The following is a 7,621-nucleotide window of genomic DNA, read 5'->3' on the forward strand; positions in this document are numbered from 1 at the left end:
TCATTGACTAGAATCTCACAAAGAGAACCAATAACCTCTTGTTATTTGTCCTGTTATTCAATATTCCTATTTTTATTACTTTCATTAAAGTCTTCTTGTTTCTTATCTTTATTATTGGAAGAACCATTGAATCAAAGTGAGAAACAGTGAGATGCTCAGATATAGTGTGAGATCTAAAAAAGAGTGGTTTACAGAATCTACAGTAAAAGACTTGTATTAATAATGATGAATTTCGCTTCCCTTTTGCAGCCATTGCTGGAGCTGTAGCGGCCAACATGAAGTTCAATCTGTTTGTGACCTCTGACTGGAGCGAGAACCGTAAAAGGCATTTCAGTGCACCTTCCCACGTTAGCAGGAAGATTATGTCTTACCCTCTTTCCAAAGAGCTGCGACAGAAGTACAACATTCGATCCATGCCCATCCAGAAGGACGATGAAGTACAGGTTGTGTGAGGACACTACAAAGATCAGCAAATTGGCAAAGTAGTCCAGGTTTACAGGAGGAAATACGTCATCTACATTGAATGAGTACAGCGAGAGAAGGCCACTGGCACAACTGTACACGTGGGCATCCACACCAGCAAGGTGATTATCACTAGACTAAAACTGGGCAAAGACCGCAAAAAGATCCTTGAATGCAAAGCCAAATCTCGCCAAGTAGGAAAGGAAAAGGGCAAATATAAGGAAGAAACAATTGAGAAGATGCAGGAATAAAGTAATCTTCTATATGACATTAAATGAAAACTGTTACAATGATTAAAAAAATGTTGAATTTCATAGAAATGTAATAAAAAGTAAGCACGAGAAAGACCCCCAAGATCTAAGATTTTGGTCTCTGTTCTGAGTCCAGAATTGGTCATAACTTTCATGAAAACAATCTTTTAAAAGTACAAATTTGGGGTGCCTGGGTGGCTCAGTCAGTTAACTGTCCGACTCTTGATCTCAGCTCAGGTCAGGATCTTGTGGGTTTGTGAGGTTGAGCCCACTTTTGGCTCTGTTGTCAGCACTTGGGATTCTCTCTCTCTCCCTTTCTTTGTGCCCCTCCCTTGCTTGTGCACACTCTCTCAAAATTAATAAAGTTTAAAACAATAAAAAAATAAAAAAAATATATACATTACACCTCCCCCTCCAATTAAGCCCACCAATTGTTTTCCATCTCCTCTAGAACAGTATCTGAACTCCTTACCTTTACACATAAGAACGTCCCTCATTTATTCATCTCCTCAATCTTATTCATCAGCACTTTCAAGTTATACTTTTTTTCCTTCCAGTTCCATCAGAATTATGTACAACTCTCTAATTGTAATACACATGTTAATCCCAACATTTCCCCCCATTTCTAATCTTAAAAACTCATCTGTGTGACCACGCTTTAGAGGGTCCTCATCTCTAAAACATTCCCTGATATCCTCAAGCCCTAGCAGAGTTAATCACAGTTTTTTTCCACTTCCTGCTGCCACTTTCTACCCTCACCCCTCTAATTCCACTGTACTTATCATTCTTTGGTTATAGTTGTCTCTCATAACACACTGTGAACTCTTTGAGAGCAGGAACTGTGACATATTAATCTTTGTATTTATAACACTTAACACAGTGCCTGGCATATAGGAAGCATCTAATAAATATTTGTTGGATAAATAAAAAATAAATGAATGAATAAATGAATGAGAAAGTAACTGCTCTTAAAGACCTTGGGAAAATAAAATGACTTTTGAAGTAATCCAAGTTATATGAATAGCACACACAATTTGGTCTTCAATGTTCCTTTGCCACAAAATTTGATTTAATGTCAAGAGAGGAAAGTGGCTATGGTGGCTTATTTCATTGACTAAGCATTTTTGGGGCCAAAAGAAAGCAGATGTGACCATTTAGGAGGGTATTTATCTTACAAAGGGCATTAGGACTGTAGAGAAAAGGCTATGAAATCACTCTTTTCAAAGAACACAGAAGTGAATTGACGAGGGGTTTAGTAAGTGGCAATTTTGTAGCTGGCTGTGTTCCTCCAGTTTGTCATTGTCACTGGAGAAGTTGCCAAACCACAGCTCTATCCCAGGATGAAATTAAATATAATTTGGTTAACTGAAAATAGTCAATATTCACAAATGCATAGAGACACTTATAGCTATACCCCAAGTTAAAATGCCAGGTTGATTGCATTCCAATCATAAATTAACAAGTGTTATTATTAGCTGTTCCAGTAAAATAGAATTTATATCACCATACATATTAGACACTTTCTAAAGATAAGAAAGTAGTCCTTTTTTTTTTTGTTTTGTTTTTTTACTTTTACTCTGACACTATCATCAACAACAACAAAAACAAAATTAGGGAAGAATATACACAAAAATTTAAAATATTGATTTTATGTGAAAAATTATTATTAATATAGAAATAAAGGGACATGGCTGAAGAATAAAGGGCTTCTGCATCTGTTCTCTCTCCTTTCTCATTCCAAACTAGTATCCTAACTAGTGTTCCTAACTAGATTCAGTGAAGAACTATAATGTACTGAATGCCAAATCCTTGGTTTATTGAATTGTCCTCTTTTTCTCTTGGCTAAAAGCTTTTGTGGTGGAGCTAAAGCCCCAGCAAACTGCATTTTTCTCCTCATGAATAAGTTCAGGTAAAAGGATGCTGCATTTTCTGGGACTCCTTTCTGCTTCTTTGCCAGGAAAGGTGAGGAATAAAAATTCTTCCTATCTACATGAAAAATTGCAATGGGGGAAGATAATTTACTGAAATATTAGTGTGTATGTATTTTTTTTCTCTTACAGTTCTCTTCCCTTCCTGTCAAGAAGATAGACAGACACTTTTGTCATCCTTCCTGTAGAATTGGGTGGGTCTGACAAGGCTCAGGCATCATGCTTATGGAGGGAAGGAACTAGACAGAAATAGAAATGTAATAGCTGGATATTTCAGAGACCAGGTGGGAACTGAGGTCTTCAAATCTGTGAACAAAGAGGTCTATATGCCAAGCCCAGGACTCTGGTGAGGAGGCACAACCTTGAAAATGCAAGGAAATCTGTTGATAACACCCTGGGGACAGGATCATAATTTTGTCTTCAAATTTATTATGGAGGTGGCACTACTTTTTAAACAAGGAAGGTCTCTTCAGTGATGCCATCTTAGAAAAGGAAGGTATGTGTAGCAATTGTGGTAGGTTAGGGACATATATATATGTCCTTCCTGAAGGATGAAGTACCACTTTACAAGTTACTGAGGGTAGACAACCCATTGCTCTAATGGGATGAAGTGCTAGTGTCAGATTTACTTGATTTGAGTAAAATACAGTAATGCAACATTTCTGTGTCACCACCAAGTTTGTAGAAATGAGATTCATTCCTGAAAAATCAATTAAATAAGACTACTCATTTATAAAATGAAGGGATACTGGATACTAGGAGAACATATGCTTGAGATAGGGAGTGATGGGAAGTTTATCCCAGGGCAAGAGAAAGTTAAATCCTCACATTGGTGTTGATGAAGATGGCAGGGTGCAAGAAAACTTTGACTCAGGGCATTTTCCTTCTCCTACATCATACTTTTCTTTTTCCTTTCCAAAACTTTGTTTGTAGCTTTTCTGTGATTTTGTTCCCTCTTAGATTCTCAGATACACAGCATTTCCTTCCAACACAGTACCCAATGTCAGACCAAATGACTTTGTAAATAATTTAGAAATATGTCAGGATGATACCTGAGGAACTGCACCCAGGCATTCTGTTGTAGAACTGTCCTTAGGAGGCACATTGCCCTCTTACCTAACCTACGACTTTGGAATATGGCCGGGCACAAGTTCTCCTCTGTGCAAGGACTGATATGTATAAATGTATAAACACTTTCAAGTAGATTACAAAAACACAAATGTGCACGTGCCTGTGAGTTGCTATCCACTGAGAAACCATAACACATACAAATTAATAAATAGTAACTATGTTGACATTAGTATTCTTATATTTGTTAATTTAAACTTTTTTTATAAACAATTCCTAACACATTGAAGTTCTATAAAAAAAATCAGAATTTTAGGACAAAAATGTAGCCTCTCAAGAGCTACAGACTTTGACAAAACCAAATTATTTATCTGTGTCTAGTTTATCTGGCTGTGTCCATTTGGATCACCAGAACCTCAGGACAAAAGCAGTCAGACAGGAATTTTTTTGTTTGTGAATCAATATTTCCTGAATGCTTCAAGAGTGGCTTTTTATTTTATAGACTGACAAAACTATATAGTGAGCATAATTAAGTGTGTTTTTGGTAGACTTAATTTTATTCAACATGTACGTGTACATAACTTACTATGTTCTAGGTGTTGAACTCTGTGCTGGGGCTTCAGTGGTTAAAGTCACAGATCCTTCTGCCACGGAGTTGCAAGTTTAACAAGAATTATAAATATAACTATCATCATAAATTTAATCATAATTATAAATATATGGCAATTATAACTGTGACTGTAATTATGACTATAAATATACCTACAATTATAGCATTTACTATTTAAAATTATTTATAACTACTGATAAAGGATCCACAGAAAATTTGGTGTGTGTTATCCCTCACCAAGAATTAGATATAACCCTTAATAATCGGATAAGGAATTCTAGTTAGGGGGTATTCTGTTTGGAAAAAGTGTTTTTCTCCCAAAGATGGGGACTCCTCCTGTACATTCTTCATCTCCTGTCCCATGTGTCTGTGCTGGAACATTGGCCTCTTGCTTCAGAGCACTTATTTCTAAACACAGATGACTTCTAGGCTCTGCTTGTTTAATTCCATGAGTAACATCATGAGCTACCATGTAATTATCTCAGAAAACAATATTTTATTTCTAGGGTCTCTGTGGAAAAACAATGTTTTTTTCATTGGGATCCACGCTACTTAGTTGTGTGATGAGAAGGATATGATAAACCCCTTTGCATGAGAAAAACTATCTCCCGCTTAAAGTCAGGGCTGAAAACTGATTGTTTCCTTGAATAAGAGTAAGATCTCTCCCATGTAGCACTGATAAGTCATCCAGGAGTATCAACCTGGATGGTATTTTTAATAATGCCTTTATTCCAAGTATTACCGAAAGTCAAAAATACCACTTGCCTTTATTTTAGACTTTATGAACACAATTTGACGTGCTTATACCCTCTGATAAAGATGGCAGACTTCAGGTAAGTGAAACATTAGTTCGTGTGGTTTGAAAGTCAAAGCTTGATTACCACAGTATGTATACTGGAATATTTATTTGCCTCCGAGATAAAAACATGAAATGAAAGGAGGGGCAGATATATGTAACAATTGCAAGTCCAGATTTGAGTAATTAAAGTTAGAATGAGAGAAAGAAAGATAATTGTAATAATGACTTATGGTGCATAAGATGTTTTTATATAACATCCTCTTTAATGCAAAGAGCAAGAGAGTCTATGAAAAGTGGCAAGAGAAAGCATATAGGAACAGAAAAGAGATTGTGTTGGGCGGAGGTGGTCAAGGAAACACAGATAAGATTTAAGTTTAAAAGGAAGAACATATCAAGTAAAAGAGTAATGTGAACAAAACCTGAGGCAGGAAATCAAAACTGTGTATGGCAGAATGCATAGTACCGTTTACGTAGGGTTTTATAGAGTGTATAAATAATAGAATTCTGCTGTTAAAAGAGATAACTTGTAAAATATAAGCCAGAAATATTTACCTCAGATTATTTATAGCCATGAATGCCTGACTAAAGAATTCCATTGCTACTCTCTTGGTTAATGGTTTTCAAACTTTTATTTTGTTATTCTTGCTCTTTTTTTTTTATAGTTTTAAAGCTTCTTTTGAAAGAAAGTTTATGCAGAATTATAAACTATGAGAGAAGAAGAAAGGGAGGAAGGAACAGAGGGAGGGAGGTGGGGGGAGAAGGAGAGAGAGAGAGAAGAGAGAGTCCTGCCTTCTTAGCCACTCCTCAAGGGGCCCTACCTCACACTGATGTAACTCTAGGCTCCACACAACAGTTTGAAAATCACTATTCTGGATAATCAAAAAGCTTTAATTTTTGTGTGTGAAGAAAATTTACTGTAATTAATAAAATGGAAACATAGATTTTTCTAAGACCAGTAAAGAAAGCAGAAATTCCCATTGGACTTCAAAGCTTTCTTTTCCATGGGTTAATCGTACCTACTAATGGGTCAGTCACCAGAGAGCACCAGTTATCCAACAGCTGCTCTTTACAGCCACAGCAATGGCACACACTAACTCTGCCAATTTGATACTTAATTTTACTGAGGATGAGAGTATAATGCAAGAGAAATAAATACAAAGACTATTGAAAAATCTACATGTTTAGTCTTACAAGATGTGCTCTAATTTTCTTCAGGTTATGATTTATTATGAGGACCTCTTCCTTCCTGACTCCCAGTCTTCCCACCTCCAAAAAATGGTGCCACCTGGACATCTGCTTCCCTCAAGGCACCAAGAGCTCCAAGAGACAGTGAAAGCTCCAGAGAATCAGGAAGTACGTTGCTCTACTGCGTACTTACCTTCTCAATTTCCATTTCCATCTGATACCTGAGCACTGAGAATTAATTTCACAACTGCAGGAAACCGCAGCGTTTAACATTAGCTGTTCATAACTTCATCTCAGACTAAAAATCATCTCAGTATCATTCAACATGCCCCGAATTCATTCACACCAATGTACCTTTTTATCATATAGAGGTAAGCAGAAGACAAGGAAACAGTACTCCAGGAAAGATGCCAGAGTCCAGAGAAGTTAGAGCATTAACTGATGTTGTTGTAGCAGGAGTGGGAAGAAAAAGATAGGCAGGTTACATATCTGAGGAAGAATGGGCATATTTAGTGACTGCTGAGACATGGGTAGAGAAGGTGAAAGAAGCAAACAGATGCTCAGACCGCCAACCCTGAAGGCTGGAAGAAAGGGATGACAACTCTACAAATGAGATATTCAGAAGGGTGAAAAAGTTTGCGTGAAAGTGAGTTTAGTTTTAAATATGTTGATGACTTTGAGGTGTTGGTGAGAAGTCCACAGAGATTTGTCTTTCAAAAAATGAAAAATATGGGATTAGATTTCTTAAAATAAGGCTGGGCTGAAGATTAGTTCCCTGAGGACTTCATTTCAGAAAAGGCATTGAATGACCTCTATCTGGATCCTCTAAATAAGAACTCTATGACTCATGGTTTCAATCCATTTATATTGCCTAATTCATAATTTTTCATATCTACTTTCCTTACTAAAACATTCAAATCATAGCTTTGAACATAGAAAGAATGAGTTTTAATTTAGTTCTTGGAAAGAACAAGGTGCACTGACCATTGAAGTCTATCTAAAAAGAGCTATAAGAACTGAGAAATTGCATGCTTTGGAGATACTAGAGAAAATTGATTTTTTACTTGCTAACGTGAAGTGCACATTTTTGCTGAAAATACCCATAGCCTTAGCAGCAGAGTGGTAGCAAATGGTTTACTCAGATTTCTAGCACTTTAGCATTCATCAAACCTAGACGGCAAATTTTCGGGAATTTCCTAGATCCTTGGCAATGCACTTCCCCATTTTAACCAGGTGTTTCTACTTCTCTCTCATTTGTGGATTCAGGATGCTTGACTCTTTAATATTAGATCTTGGAAATGATAGGGAACAAGTAGTC

At 36.6% G+C, this 7,621-nt stretch overlaps 1 pseudogene; it reads left to right on the top strand.

The window, feature by feature from the left end:
- Positions 1-254: 254 nt before the first annotated feature.
- Positions 255-764, top strand: LOC131486197 (large ribosomal subunit protein uL24-like; annotated as a pseudogene).
- Positions 765-7,621: the final 6,857 nt, after the last annotated feature.

This window comes from Neofelis nebulosa, chromosome 9 (assembly GCF_028018385.1).
Source record: "Neofelis nebulosa isolate mNeoNeb1 chromosome 9, mNeoNeb1.pri, whole genome shotgun sequence".
Taxonomy (NCBI): Eukaryota; Metazoa; Chordata; class Mammalia; order Carnivora; family Felidae; genus Neofelis; species Neofelis nebulosa.